The sequence below is a fragment of the Melozone crissalis genome, unplaced genomic scaffold (genome assembly GCF_028551555.1).
Source record: "Melozone crissalis strain CALT ecotype California unplaced genomic scaffold, PUWL_Pcris_2 ptg000023l_1, whole genome shotgun sequence".
Classification (NCBI taxonomy): domain Eukaryota; kingdom Metazoa; phylum Chordata; class Aves; order Passeriformes; family Passerellidae; genus Melozone; species Melozone crissalis.
Window position 1 is genome coordinate 10,294,915 of NW_026535801.1, and position 16,314 is coordinate 10,311,228.

The 16,314-nt window shown below is 39.6% G+C and overlaps 1 protein-coding gene across 2 annotated transcripts in view; it reads right to left on the reverse strand.

The window, feature by feature from the left end:
• The window catches only part of TFPI (tissue factor pathway inhibitor), a 56,877-nt gene that overhangs the window by 26,388 nt on the left and 14,175 nt on the right, over positions 1-16,314 (reverse strand). Inside the window, exon 1 of one of the 2 annotated variants that reach the window (XM_054278219.1) lies at positions 7,714-7,783. The exons of the other annotated variant lie outside the window; for it this stretch is intronic. The gene's annotated coding sequence lies outside the window, so the exon portion shown is untranslated. Of the gene's footprint in view, positions 1-7,713; positions 7,784-16,314 lie in introns of those variants that run through there. 2 annotated transcript variants of the gene reach the window in all.

Sequence of the window (16,314 nt, forward strand, 5' to 3'; positions counted from 1 at the left end):
ATCAATCCACAACTAATAAAGATGATATGGAGAGAAACATTAATACAAAAAAATCAAAGAACTGCACAGACAATTAGCATTAAAATATAAAAAAATTGGTGATCATTTGACATTGTCTAGGCTCACTTAAAGCAAAAATACCATCAAATATTCAGATTGGATACTTAGATATAAAGAAATAACTTTCAAACTGCCTGGTTCCAGTGAAGTCACTGGAATAAAAAATTACAAAATACATTTATAGTTTTTGAATTACATGGGAAAGAGAAATTTCTAGCAAATTGTTTTCCTTAGAAGTAATCATTGGCGCAATTGTGGCTCTTCATAAAGGAACTTGCTAATTATCCACATGGATTAATTCCATGTTTGTCCCTGAGCCCTCATTTCTCATTCTCCATGCTTGAGTTTTTCGAAACATACCATCAAAACTCTCACTGGTTCAGCAAAACTCTATTTGAATTTGGGTTTTTATCACTAAAGGTGAAGCTTTGGTTCCTTCTTCCAGGAATCCACAGAGTATAGATTTAGATTGCAAAATTTAGTAATCGGTTTTTAGTGAGTTATCCCATATTCTCAAAAGCTTTTCCCCAAGAACACAGGCATTCAGGCAGAAATGGAAATGCCTAATAAGTTCCTATATTTTTTTTTCCATTTGGAAATAGAATTCTGTGTATCGTGCGCTTCCATCCAGCGCTGTCACTGTGTGTTTATGAGGACAAATTACTGCATTTGTACAGAGAACAAAACCCTTCCCAGGATACAGTGTTTCTATCCTTCCACTCAACTCCTACATTTCCCTTCAAAGGCAGGGTCAAAAGCGTGTCAAAAGCTGGGCATCCCCATGCTTGGGCCAGTTCCCAACGGGAACAATGCAGGCTGTGCAGCAGCATATCTGCCTTGCTGCAAGGCCTCCTGAGCAAACACAACCTCCTTCATCTTCCTGCTGCCCTTCCCAGGAGGTCACACAGTCCCAGAACATTGGGTCAGCTTTGGGTGGAGGTGGGATGAGTGGGGCGAAGGTTTTGGTCATAAAAGGCTTAAATCCTTCCGTAGTCTAATTATTTCTTATTATTCCTGAAGGAAGAATGAAATCCCAGATCAAAGCGTACTTGGCACTGGATTTTCAATTAAAACCCAAACCCTCTAGAAAAAGTCCAGGTTTTCTGACTGGATGTTCAGCTGTCCAGTAACAGAACTTTAAAGCTGTAAGCCTCTTATGATACTGGTATTTTTTTTTTAAGCACTCTGATATTTTTTTGGTTGTTGTTGTATTTGTACGGAGTGCAAAATTCAAAATACTTAAACTATGATATTTGGCTAGTAAAATGTCAAATGCACACAATGGTGAAAGACGGTGTGTCGTGAGAAAAATAGGAAATGTTTCAATTTTAAACAGGTCATGTTTAACTGTCTGATTATTTCAGCCACATTCTGAAAACTTCTGAGAGTAAATAAAGCCTTTTCCTTCAGAAGGATTCTAGGTTAGGACAGCTAGGCATCAGTCCAGCATTAATATTCTACATCATCATGTCATTAGTGTATACTTCATACAGACAATTCCTTAGGAACTGGCATTCTACTGCTCCCAAACTCCCTCACCTTTTAATGAGACATTTTATAACAGACAAGAATTTTATTTGGCAAAGGAGATCAAAGGTCTGTGGATAATAATTGGCACTGATTTATTTACTGATTTAATTAAACGCTTTCATTTAGTGCCATTAGCTTCCCTCAGGCTGAAACACAGGTACCCAAGGCAGACCACAAGCAGTCAAGGAAGCTCCCAGTAACAAATCCTCACTACCTGGCCTTATAGCCAAGACTTTTTCCTCCTGACACCCAAAACAAAAATAGAAGGAAGATCTCAAGATGTTTATTACCAAAACTAGAAAAGTATAAAACCCAGCATCTTGTTCATTGCAGCCTTTGGAGACAGGACTTTTTTTTTTTTTTTTTAATCACGCAGTCTCTTCAACACCAATTTCTGTAGTTCCCTGAATGTTTAGTCACAAACTTTTTTTTTTTTTTTCCAGTGTGGCATTTATCTCTAACATGCTAACTGGAAAAAGAAAAATAAAACTAGCATTTCCCATAGTAGCCAAAAAAAGACATCCTTAGAAAAAGGCCTAAAGTGACATTGCAATGATGGTAAAAGTGACTCATTCACACTGACAGCCCAGGAAACAAAAACACACACACACAAAAAGGCAGAGGATGTAATTAAATAGAGGAATTAATAGCAGAAGGTTGGATGTGCATGGCCAGAGGTCCATTTTAGCACAGCCGAAAATGAAGGATTACAAGGCCTAACTAGACAGGATTATAGCACTTCTGATATAAAAGCAGACCTTTTCAGTTCACTGCAGTTCAGAGGCATTGTGATATCTTTCTCTGCCTCCTAGGACTCGTGTGACACAGGTTTCATTAGTCTTATCTGCAGCATTGTCTCCCAGCTGGCAGAGTCAGTGTTCCCTTTAATATTACTTTATTACATGTGCTGGTCTGGAGCTGTTTTCTCATTCCCTCAGCTGTAAATATGAAGAGTGGAGTGAGCAGGAATTCCACCACCTCTGTTCTGATGGTGGCACCTGAGTCAGCGATGAGCTGTCAATTAAAGTGACTGCGACCAGAGCCTTGTGCTGGCACAGCAGCTTGATAAATTCAGGCAGTGCACTGTGAATCATGAGCATGCAAACATTACTGACTGAAAGCAAACCTATGGAAATCCCACTCCCATCTCAAATTATTTCCTTTTTTCTGTGCCCTGCTGTGGCAGCCTTCAGCCTGTGTCAGTCCTGGCACCAGGGACTCCATCTGCTTCCTCCAACAACTTCAAATTCCTTCTTATCATGAAAGAGAATTGCGGTTGGTTACCTACCTTTCACCATTTAGCATAATGCTTTGCTGCTGCACTATTCCAGTCTCTGAAATTACCTAGTGAGAACTGGAAAGTGAAGTGAAAACTGGGAACTATGGAGAAAATTTGGAAAAAGCTAATGTTTTTATTAGCTTTTATGCTAAAAAGATGTATAACCTGATGTCACTGATTCAGATTTAAATTCCCACCTTCCGTCTGGTTTTATGAAGGTTATAAATGCTGCTTTTCAAGAACACGTGATAAAATAATTGAAAGTAAAAACCTTGTCATATTTTAAAATGGAAATACAAAAAAATAAGTTAATTAATAAACCCACCACAAGAAGTCCCTTCTTTCTTATATGCCTGTGGATGTCTTGCTTTTTCATTTTCCTTGTTAGCTTCTTTCACTCTTGCTTTAAAACTGTTTTCCATTTTCCCAGCTTAGGTCCAGGGCCTATTTTTCCCTTCTGCTGGTGTGTTCACATCTGGCACTAAGTACATCTACCATCCTGTCTCCACTCACCTTCTGGTGTGACACAGCTCCAGACCCTAAACTCCTCCTCCCCTGAGTTCTCCTCCTTGCCTGGCTCAGTCAGGTGTCCCATCCATGGTACCCATGACCCAAGAGCAGGGAACTGGATATAATCAGCTAGAGCTGCAGTGACAGTAAGCCACGGCTGCAGAAGGCTCCAAACAATTTTCCTAACTCCCTCACCAAGCACCTGATGCAAGAGTCAAAGCAAATTACAACTTCTGAAATTAAGACTGATTTATTAAAATAACTGCACTTTTCACAGGACCACTGGGTCTGTCTGCAGCAAATCACATAACTATCTCATTTTCATGTTGATATAGCTTTCAACAGGGAAAAGAAATCTTTTGCACCTATCAAAATATTTTTACATGTGGAATAAAGTGAATAACTTGTTTACATAATTTCATAAATCTTAATAAACAAAAAACCCCACTACACTCAGGCCTGAACTGCTCAGACATAAACTACCCATTGGTAGCAAAAATATTGGCCATCTGATCTTATTTTCAAACAGGGAATGCTTTCAGTATCCTAATAAAAACCACTCCAGAGCACAGGATCCACTAGCAAAACAAACAAGCAGCAATATTAGTTACACCTAAGTGCTATAAAGTTTTTTTCCTAGCAGTTTGGACTGGAAAAGTCCAGCCCATGTGTTCAAGACTTAGCTGGGTTTATTGATAAACAGAAGTGAATTTAGATGTCAATTAACTTAGCACAACCTGCTTTTCTAGCGGGGAGAGAGGAATTTCAGCACTATATTATACATAGGTAATCCAGTGGTGTGTAATTTCCCATTTGCACGCGCTCAGGCGCTGAAAATTCCACAGGCAGGCACAGGAGGAAACTGCTGCCCCAGTGATGCCTCTTGTGACTGGCTTTGGTCACACCCATTCACCTTTTGTAACCTCACCATCACATCAATCACATTTTCACACATACAGAGGTTCAAAACACAAATTTCCCTGATCTGTCTGGCAAGTTGAGCTCACCTGGTCTGTCTTCCCAGCTGCAGTCACCACAGCCACTTTTCCTGCTGTGGATTTGTGATGGTCACAAAGGTTAGAAATGCTGAAACTGCCTTACGTGGGAATCGCCCAGGACTCAGACTGCCTCAGATTATCATCCTACAGCCACTTTAAACCAACATGAAATAACAATGCCATAGGAAAAAAGGATTGTATTCCCTTCATCTCCCACAGTGCCAGCTCCTCTGGACACAAAGCAAATGCCAATATTTTCTTGAAGTTCATAAAAACAACACCAATTGAGCACTTCCTTTACATAAAATCTGTACTTCTAACTTACTTGTTGCAACTACTCTTTTCAATGTAGCTACATTAAAATTAGTTCTCTTGGAATGCTTTGTTTTCTGAAGGAAGGTTCAATTTTCTGAAAGAAAATTGAACTTTCTTGTGATACTACTCATACCCTACAGCAAGCCTAGTTTTAATTTCTTACTAAACTGTAAATCTAATTACCTGATTCAGAGCTTGACTCAGTTATTCATCAGGGAAGGTGGCAGCAATACTAAAGATGAGAAATAAATATCTGTATTAACAGCACAGGAAGTAATTAAGAAACTGAACAGAGTTGTGAGAGAAAATGAAAAGGATTAAAATAAATCTATTTTGCTGTGAAGTAACTATGAGGGGAAAGGAATTATACAATTCTCCATATGGTTTTGCTTCATTCTGTCCCCATTGTAAAGTTAAACTGGTTTCATAAGACAAACAGAGAAGTGAGTAATTTGTCCCTGTTCTTAAAGACAGTTTTCTCTGGTTTCAGTGTGAAGAACAACTACAGATAGGTAAGAGCCCATCAGCCTCTCCTGATTCTCTAGAGGGAAAATGTGTGTTCAGAATGCAGCCCAAACAAACAACACCAGTAACTAATGGAATTTGACAGATTTTAAACACTTTGCTCAACAGTTGAGATATGACAGTCATGTAAAACTCAATGCTACTAAGTTCTACTAATATTCCTTTTTTTAATTTTGAATTTATTTTCTTTTTCCTATGCAAATGCTTTGAGTCCTTCTGGCAGACATTCTCAGAATGAACTGAATGACAACAAAATCATGAAAGTAAAAAAGCCCTTAAAGCAGATACCACCTTATTTTACAATGCAAGCTAAAATTACTGCCAGAATCACCTTTTTAAAGTAAATGTAGATATTAAAGCAATTTTCCAGAATGTGAAAGATTGTGTAATGATATTTTTTTCCCCAGAGGAGATTGGTTTTTTTCCACAAACAATCCTAATCCCACTGATATATCAGCGGGAAAAGTCTATGTTCTGTGCCCTAAAAGTGATCCAAGATGCACAGTATCAGAATAGCATAAAGAATATCAGTGTCCCCATGCAGGTGAACACCTGGGTAACCAGTGTCTACTTCTGTTTATGCACTTGGAAGAGTTATTTGAGAAACAGACAGTCCTTGCAGGTAGAACTGGAGCTGAGGAATTCTCCTTCTCTAACTGTGGATCTGGACACGTTCTGAGTCTGCTAGGATGCTCCTTCTTTTACACCCTTGCTTGTTTCTAAGATCACTTTTCCTCCTATTTATTGACATTTCCTCTTCCCAGAAAACTGCCTCCTTTTTAAATGCTGTCCCTCACTTCCCTTTAGATCTAAAATAGACACCAAAGAGTCAAAGTTTTACCACTGGGCTTTCAAAGTTACTCTCCAATGAGATTAGAGATAGATAAACTCAATGTCATTAAATTTCTATCTGTCCTGAGTCAGAAACATAAAACTCTAATTCAGCATTTAGAATATTACTAGATGAATAACAATTAAGTTTTCATGAGCAATATTAGTGGGCACTGCACTAAAAAGTTAATGCTCCTTAAATGTCACATAGCTACACCAGAGAGCTGAAATGCTTTAAAATCCAAAAATTACAAACTTGGTAATGTACAATGGGAGGACAAACACACAGATTACTGAAAGGCAATTTAAAGGGCACTCTGTGACCCTCTGGCATAAAAGTCATAAAATTTTCAAATAAATGGATTCATCAAGCAATTGGCCCCATGGCTGCTTTTTAATGAACCATTTCACTTGGGGCATTATCTGACAGGAGAAAAGGCCAGAGCAGGATGTGCTTTAATCACCTTTACCTCCTCAGCACTGTTCTGCGTACACTACCTCAAAAGTAAACTTGATCATAATTCTGAAATTCAGCTTAAAGAATAATTCAGAGGAATCTGTCATGGATACAGATACTTGCTGCCTTCGCAGACAGTAATAAATGTCTCCCAGTGAAATTAAATCATGGGCAGAAGGTTCCAAAGGGCAAAGGCTGACAGCTTTGCCCAAGTAGGTGCCTGGCAATTCCTCCAGCACGCCCTTGCTGTCCCTATCTGCACTGACAGCTGCATTTCCTGTGTCTGCCCATAAGACACTCAGGAAGGAAGGTTTATATCTTTACATGTTTCCCATGACACTTTCATGGCTAATTCCTGGAGCACTGAGTCAGACTGACCATCCATACACTCCTCCCCCCAAACAAATTGCTGTTTTTCTCCCTACCTCTAATTTCCCATTGTTATGGGCTTTTTCTTCATTAAAATTGCATTTTTTAAAAACATATTAGCCAATTATAGCAATATTTCAAAATACAGGCTAGAATCACTTCTTTGTTTTACAAAGTTACTAAAAATGAAGTTTACATCAATTGTTCTAAGTAAAATATTACAGAAGTCACCAAAAACATTCTGGTTTTTTGGAGTGCAGAATGTGTTTGTTATACTGAAACAACTGGACGACTCATTCACTAGTTTCTGGTACATTTCAAATATACAGTGAGTGAAATTGGCTTCTGTCTTAACAGCTTAATTTGATTCTCCTAAAATCTTCCTGTTCTTCTCAAAACATGAATTGCTTCAGAAGTTAGTTGCCTCAGGCTGATTTGAAACAGCCTGGCAGACCACTCTGCTTGAATCGAGCCTCTCTTGCATCCACTGTAAAAAAGCAAGAGCTTTTCTTCAAACTCCAGCTATTGATCAGAATTAACTTATTCAGCTTTAAGACAGCTTCCTTTCCAAGAACTGATTTAGAGCTTAAAGTACCTGAGACTGAGATTATGGCAACCAAATGTTAGTTGTATTAATCGTGCAAGTATATTCATTGTCCTGCTGTTTCAAATCTGCAGAGGAAAAGAAGTCTCTCCCTTTTTGCAGCACTCTGCTGGACTTTGAATCTAAACATCTGACTACTGCACGTAACGAAAAGCCACCAGCCGAGACTGCTTTCGGCAGCTAAAGGGAAAAGAATTACTCCGTTAAAACCGAAAGTCTGTTGCAAAGTACTCACCCAACTCCTAGCAACAGCTCTTGAAGAAAGAGGGAATTCCTGAATCAGAGCTGAGTGTGATCCTCCCCTAGCGATCCGCGTCGGAGGGGTGTGGTGTGGGGCTGCACAGGGAGGGCTGCGAGCTGATATCTGCCTGTCGGGCATGGATTGCTGAGCTGCCGCAGCTCGGTGTGGAGCCGGCTCCGGCAGCACGCAGCGATCCCCGGGGAGGAGCGGCGGGAATGCTCCCTCTGGGGAGCTCCGTCTGCCCGGGGCTGGGGGCGCTGCTGCCAAACACCACGGGCTGGAGTGAGATGCGCCTTGACAGAGTGAGGGGCTGTGGGATGGTTCAGTCGCTGTCCCTGGCAGGCAGGCTCTGGCATGGCCCGTGAGGATGCCCTGTTACTCCCTGCGAGTTTAAGGGATGCGGTGTGATGCTGTGTTTTCTCTTTTTAAACAAAGCCACGCTGCTCACCCGGCTGTCTGGAGCTGCTTACAAAAGTTATTCTGCCTGCAGCTACAACATCCCATCTATTTAAACATCACACCAGTACGTGCTAAAACTCGAGTTTTAGGGTCATTAGAGTACCATGGCTGATGATAGGGATGGGGAGACCCCCAGAGACCTTCTAAGTTATGCATATAGAGACACACATCCAGAATATCAGCCTTGGGCACACAGGATGGGAATTTCCCAGTAAGAGAGACAGAAATAGCAGCTGAAGCACAATAACCTACACAGTCAGTAGCTGTAACTCATTGTAATTATTTCTAGGCAAAGACAAACAGGTAGTCAAATCACTTTCATTGAAGGCTATGGTCAGCTGTTCATCACCATCCTGAAACAGACTGGCAGTTTGTCCTGGCCAGTTAATGGATTAACTATCTCTGACACAAACAGAAGGGCTCTTGACAGCTCCTTAGATCTCCTGGCCGTTGTTCCTGACTGTAAAAATGTCTGTAATACTTTTCAGGGTACAGCCAGTGGTCAGCTGAGTCTACTTACTATTAACTGGGTCAATAATCAGATGGATTAACTGTCCTGAAATGGAGTAGAAGCACTCCCAAAGTAAAGGGACAGTTCAAATGCTGGGGCCAGGTTCTACCCTGCAGTTACTAATTACCAGCTCAGATAAAGCAAGAGGCAAGGCAGCTGCAGAGGTCAGTGAGAAGGAAATGGGCACTCTGTCATTTGTGTCACAGCACAGCAAATGAAAATCATTGTGTTAAGAATTAGTGTCTATCAGTGCTATCCATAAATCTATTTGAGGGTCACAAGAAAGACAGTCCAAAGCAGATGCACTAAAATTACACCATGACTTAAAGAAATGTCTGTACATTTACAACAGAAACAAAACAGAAACTCAATAGATTTCAAAAAATGTACATACTTCTCCACTTGATAATGCACCTAGATGGATGAACAAGAATCTGTGTGGATTGTTTCAAACCTGTTCTACTCTACAAGAAATTGGCAAAGAAAGTTTCTTTAGTTTTAGTTGTACTGGATGCTGAATGGTCTGAAATTACAAGTTCATGCAAATTTATTTTGAATCTAAGGACTGAGCCTGGCCATAAATTCAAGTGGATTTTTTGTTGCAGTTTTTATGAGGTTTTTTTTTTTTTTAGTGAACACACACAAAAAAGAATTTGCATAGTTTGTGTCAATGTGTTCACATCAGTCTTTTTCTCACAAGACCTTACTCAGGTAACTCAAAGGAATTCTGAAAGATGTAGTCCACATAGACATGAAAAAATAAAAGGGAAAAGCTACTATTTAAAACACATTTGACATCTTATTTTCAAATAAGGGGAGAAAAACATGTAAAGAAAAGTACTTTAAAGAATATATAAGAAAAATGAAACCCTTATCTTGAATAAAAGTAAACTAAGAAATCTTTGGTAAATTATAAAATGGGATGAGAGTAAAAACACCACCATGTGCTTGAGGAACACACACGCAAAAGAAAAATTCAAAAAAAGCTATTTCATTTTCAGATAAGCAGTTTTGCTTTCTATTCTGTTGATGCCTCTCCAGCTCCCACACGCAGTCCTCCTAATTTAGTTGCCAGGGATTAATTTAGTTGTCCTCCTAATTTAGTTTGTATTACAACTACAACATAAAAGGCTTCAGTTGAAACTGGAATCAGACATTGAAGATGAAAACAAAACTGATTTGACCCTTTAGTGTGATGAGAGAATTCCATTCAGCTCTGACCTGGCCTAGACAATCATACTAATCCCTGGAGCCTGCTGATAACTCTTGTCTGTCACAGTGGAAAACGTCTCTACCTGAGGAGGTACCAATTAGCAGATACATTCAATAGTGCAGCTAGAGTAAACGAAAGCAGCGGTGCCATGAAAAATATTGTTTCTATATACTTGCACTACTCAGTACTTGGCTCTGAAGAGTTCAAAGCTGAGGTGATTAGAATTTAGTCTTCTGAAAGTGCATAGAATTATTCCAAACAAGTTGGGAGATGAGGGAATTAGAAAAGGAAGGTCTGTGTAAGAGGTCAGCATCATTACAAGCCTGATGAACAAACAAACACTGCTTAAAAAGGCACACTGCCAGCTACCCTCTGACCACAGAAAAATCCCTTTACTCCATGATGTCAGCTGGGAGCTCTCACAGTGAAGCTGCTTCTGGTGACAGCCTCACTTTTTCCAAGAGCCAGAGCAGGAGACAATGTGCAATGCCAGGAAACCCCTAGCCTGGAGCTCTGCCTTGACTGCTGGCCTGCACAAGGTAGGCAAGGATGACAATACTAATGGTGAAAGTCTTTGCATCTGCAAAATGCTTCCAACCCAAGGGTTAGAAACCCCTCTCTCTTCCTTGAGACACAGCAGTGGCTTCAGGCCACGTTCTCCACCATATCTCTGTATTACACAGCCTACATTTCCACCACAGGGTGGCAAGCTGGTTTTACACTGACAACACTCTTAGTGCCAGCAGGACAGCAGGAAATGGAAGGTAAAAGTTAATAACTACCCTAAAATCTGCGGAGGAGTGGGACAGGGTCACTGTCCCTGCAATGTCTGTTATCAGTTTGGGTTGGTGCTCATGCTGACTGAGAGGGATGGAGGGAAAGACAGTGATCCACAAATTCAGATTTTCCTAACCTGTACATTTTTATTTGTATATAGTGCATGGGGTTTTAGGAGAATAAGTTACACTCCACCATAGCCCTAGGTATATGCTGTTCAGAAATTAAAATTATGCACAAATATCCACTCTTGTAATTGTTTTACTGTACCAGAACAGAGATAAAGCAACACAAAATTATAAGTTTTGTTTGTTCATGTATAATAAAATTAATATTTTAAGCTCTTTCATTTCTGAAACCAGATTCAGTATGTCACACAGTTGGGAAAACACAAAGGCTTACATAAGCTGTTCCTCAAACAGCTGTTCCTCGGTGAGGGTGTGACATTGCTCCAGCTTTAACAACACAAAGTCTGTGATGTCTTGTTGCCCTCTAGCGATGCCATTTGATTTTCCCGCTGCTTAGGTCTCAGAGCTGAGAGCTGTCTGTCTCCTGCCTCCAACAAACTGAGTCATAATTTAATACTCCTACTGGTGCTAGGAGCTGGGATAGCACGGGCATTTCTGAATCCTCATAAGGATAAAGAATCCTTATCAATCTGGCAGGAGATCCACCACCAGCACAGCTGGCTCAGCCCAGTGAGCCTAAAAGTGAGAGCTAAGATGTGGCAGTCACTGTCACCACAGCCACACAAAATCCTAGCTAGGTTCCAAAAGAGGCACATAGAGAAGGAGAGGAACATAGCTTTATTTCCTTTCAGTGTGTTTTACAAATGGCTCTATTACTGGTTTATACTTTTTCCATTATAGTGTCTTTGTAGTATTAAATATTTCAATGCTGACTAAAAACACGTGAATGGAAGTGAAAGTGAAAGACCTTGCTTAGTGAAAGCAAGATCAGAATGCAGCAGCTGTCACTTGAAGAGCTGTCTCTCTGATGCACTCCTCTCTCCCCTCTTATTGTTTCTTTCCTGTAACACACTGATCTTATTTAAAAACCATGGCTATCTCAAGGGTTTTCTAATGACTGAAACTGAAATGAACATAAAAGGTCACTATTTTTCCTGAAAGCAGAACACTGAGATAGCACAATGTGGCAACTCCAAAAATGTAGGCTTTGTTTCTGTCCTCACTCCAAACTAGCGATGGCTAAGTAACACATACCATTACTAATGGAAATGTAGTATTTAAACATCTTTAAAAATATTTTAAACATCTAAATATTTAAACATTTTTAAAAGGGAGAATCTTCAACACTTGACATCCAAATTTATTTTTGCTGGGGTTTTTTCTTGGGCTTTTATGCTTTGAAAGTCAAATTTTTAACAGGGGTATCAAAGGTAAGTTGGGTAAGTGGACTATCCTAATGTGTTTTTTTTCTTCAGGGGTGAGAAGAGGAAAGGAACTGAGTGATGGGTGAGAGGAAAGTGATTATCAGATCAAATTCTTACTAGGTGAAAATCTTCCCAAGCTGAGCTACCCAGCCTGTTTGAGCAGCAGCAAGGAAAACATTCAGCATCTGCCTTTCTGATTCCTAAGCCCAGCTGTGCAATTGGCTCTCTTGAAATTAAACTTCTGCTTTGACCAGCAGAAGTACAGAGGTTCTGCAGTCAGCTGGTGCTGTTGTTCTTTTTCCTGAAAGAAATTGAGCTTATAAAATTTTCCCTCTATCAAATCCACAGCTTAAAAAAAAAAGGGTCTGGCCTTCTATTAGGCAGAACACTTTGTCTTCTTGTATCCTATAGAAACCCAGTATTAGCATACCACCAGAATATAACATTCTCTATGCTGATACCAGATGAAGCAGGGGTTAAATACCCAGCATAATTAATAATCTGAGTATCCTAAAACAAGCAAGGAGAAGCAATGCAACCCTAAGGATTTAATTTCTCTTATTTTCCTTCTTGCCAGAGGACAGATGTGAGAAACTTTCCCCTTTCTTGTTTCCATCTGGGCAGTTGTTTCCCTTGTAATTATTTTAATTCATTTTTCTGTGCATTTATTTTTGCTTATGACCTTCTATAACTCATATACTTTTTTTTTTTTTAACTCATCAGTTTCTTAAGAGTAAAATATGGGCAGCTTGGAACATGCTTTGAAGTTGAAATCCTAAAAAATTAGTTCCCATTACTACCTTTTTTAAATGCCCAGAGATAAGCTACTTCTGTAGTTCAATTACAGGAATCAAAGTACAGCAGATACCATGTGACATTTGGAATAACGTGGAGATTTCAAGACTCATATCCAATAAAATAAAATTGTATAACTCAGGAAGTAGGAGGTCAGGTCAGAATCAAATGCCACTCATTTTTAGAGCCAGCAGCTTTATGAAGTGTGAATTTCATTAAACCTCACAATATCTTCAACCAAAACAGAGAAAGGGATGTCTTATGTAAAAGGACAGTGAGCATTTTATTACCTTCCCTACAAAAGGCAGGCTTCTTTTTTCTTTTTGGTCTTTTTGTTTCATTAATTTGAAAAATTGAAAGAACTTTCCATCATACAGCTGCATTTAGATCTGAGATAGATCTTATCTGCAGCAAAATAGAGTAAAAGTATTACCTACTGAATTCTGTTAAATAATAAAAAAGGGGGTGTGTGTAGACTCATGGAACAAATTGCCTCACTGGATAAAGCATTTGTTTTAAAATAATATATTCCTTGTTTGGCTCAGCAAATATCTATTTCTGAAACAGATATGGATTCATTCAATACATCATTTTTCTTGATTACCTGTCATGCTGTTCATTCTCCCATGGCATTTCTAATTATTCTCTTAATGAGCCCAGTGCTGCACTAAAGATCTTAGCAAACAAACATCCCTTTCCATCCATGTCCTTTAGTGCTCATTCCAAACTCAGCCTGAGCCCAGGACTGGCTGCCTCAGTCACTGGATGTCACTGTTGCAGCACTGAGAGCTTTGGTGTTCTGTATGGAAACAGCCAGCAACTACACTTTTATTTATTCCTTCTTTATTATTATGGGTTTGCATTCCTGTTCAGGCTGCAGTCAGTGTGAGTTTTATCACAAGTTAAATATTTATAAATATTCAGGCCTGAGGATAATTTCTGCTTTCAGGGGAAAATATTCCATTAAAGTTTTAAAACTCTTTCCTTTTTAATTTGTGGGCCCATTTTTATTTCCACTGCTCTGATGAGAGATTTATTTCTGAATACCTTTTTATGCATGCATAGTATACATATTCCTGCCATTACTTATATATATACACCCACACCATATCAGAATAATATACTTATTTATGAATACATATGCACATATGAAATTGATAGAGTATTTCCTTAATCATTCAAAAATAGTTTCTGGTAGGTTCACATAAGCTGTAAATTTAAATGATTGACTATTGCAATATCTAAAATATCTATCTCTTGCTTTAACAAAACTGAGACAAGGCTAAACAGTGCAAGAAACACAACTCAACATGCTCAGAATATTGAAAATTGACTAATTTAAGCATGCATATAAGCAGGTTACATTGTCAGAGGTTCCTTACATGGTTTTTTCCCACCCCCCTTGAAATGTATTCTAGCAGCACCAAAATCATCAATTAGAAGTATATTCTAATTTAGTATTATTAGTATTACAATATTATTTAGCTGTTTTCAACTTTTGGTTAAATGGAACAAATTGCAATTAAATGGAGTGCACTTTTAGATAGAAAACCACAAAAAAAGCAGAACTTCCCACTCATTGGACTTTCTGCTGATTTCTCAGAAAGCTGTGAGCACGCCTGTGTTTCATCTTGGCATAGGATGAATAGAAATGAAGGTAATTTTCTTTTCAGAGGAGGTGACTGTGAGGCACTAGCCACAGTTGCTCCTCCAGACTGCACCCAGGCCACCTCGTGTGTCATTTTGGGTTTTGCACCGTGCCAGTTTCCCCAGGCTGAGCCTTCCCCCGCGGTGTGGCTGCTGAATAAATCAGGTGCAGGAGGTGCACAAGCCGTGCCATAAGGAGCAGCAGCAGGAGTCCCACAGAACATTTTCAGAGAAGTGTTTTAAGGGTTTGGTTAAGTGAAGGAGGTGGCAAATGAGGACACCACCACGTGCTGCCAGCTCTGGGGAGCCTGAGCAGCATTTCCTAGCAGGCAGAGCTGGACCCAGCCCCAGCTGCCCCAGGGCCAGACCTGCTTCCTTCTGCTCCCACAGCCCACTGTGGGGACCCTGGAGCCTCCCAGCACCCCTGCCCCACTTGTCACTTCTGCTCCATCATCCCCTGCCTGCTCATGCTCCACACACAGGAAGGCAACCCAGGCACACAAGCAGGAAACCTGTTTTCCCATCTGCTAAAATCCAAAATAAAGCATTATCATCAACTACTGTGATAAAGACCTGCCCTTCCTGAGGCTGGCTGGCCCAGACCACTGACTTGCAGTCTTCCATTTGGAGAGGAAAAAGCTTCTCTAGGAATTAGAGAGACAGCAAAGTCCTTTGGGTGGTGAAAAACACCACCCAAACATTGCCTCTTATCAGTTGCTATCCAGTATCTAAGACAGCATCTCTAAGCAAAACAAACATTTCAAGTGTGCTCAGAAGAAGTCATTAGACAGCTAAACCCAGCCACTTGTTCCTGGGAGAGTGACTGCAGTGCACATGCTCACCAGGGAGCAGCTATTTACACAGTGCTGGCTGATGGTTTTCTTAGTTTTATAGATGGGGCAACTAAGAGATGTTTTGAAAGATTTTATTCCATTATCAGTCTCGATGAAGACAAAGACATAAGAGATGTAAATTCAATGCCATTCTATCAGAAGCTAACTTATTTCTTTGGTTATAATACTTGATAAAATGTTTTTAGCCTATTAGCTTTTGCCACACAATGCTGCTATTAGTAAATAATAGCATAAATAATTTACTTCCTAAATCAACACACCTTATCTCAATATTTACATTCAAATACTCAAAACTGCATAAACTTCCTATCAAGTTCCAAAATTTCTTTACAAATCCATTTCTCACAGCTTACAACTCTCAGAACAATTGTCTGCCCTTTATCAAGTTCCTGCCTTCCAAGAAACTGGAAACAATTTTTGTTTCACAGATGACAGAGCAGTAATCCATCTTCAGCAAAGCTTATGTTGCCTAGCAGTCAGAAAAAGATTTCTATTCTTTTAGTATTACTTTTTGGGTAATAGCAGGTAAGTAATAAATAATGAGATTAGACACGTGGTTGAAGACTAAACACCAGATTGCACTTGAAAAAAAGGGAGAAGTACTGGATTAGAAATTAATGAAAAAAAAAATCTTGTTTGAAGTCCAAAACTCATCAATCAAGAGAAGGCTGTGCCAAACATGGAATACTCTGTACATTGTGGTACTGAAACTCATGACATGGTAAAAGTTGTGTGTCACAGGTCCTGTCAGACTGCTCCAGGTGGGAAAGCCCTTTCCAACTCGTTAGCAAGAGCCACCTTAGATGGCTGATATCCATCAAATTAGTCAGTGGTAAAATAATTTCCTCCTTTCTTCAGGAGCAAAATTATTGCAAGGAAGAAGTTGGATTCAAAACACCTCTCCCATGCAACTGTTTCACAGCAAATACACCAAACAACAACAAAC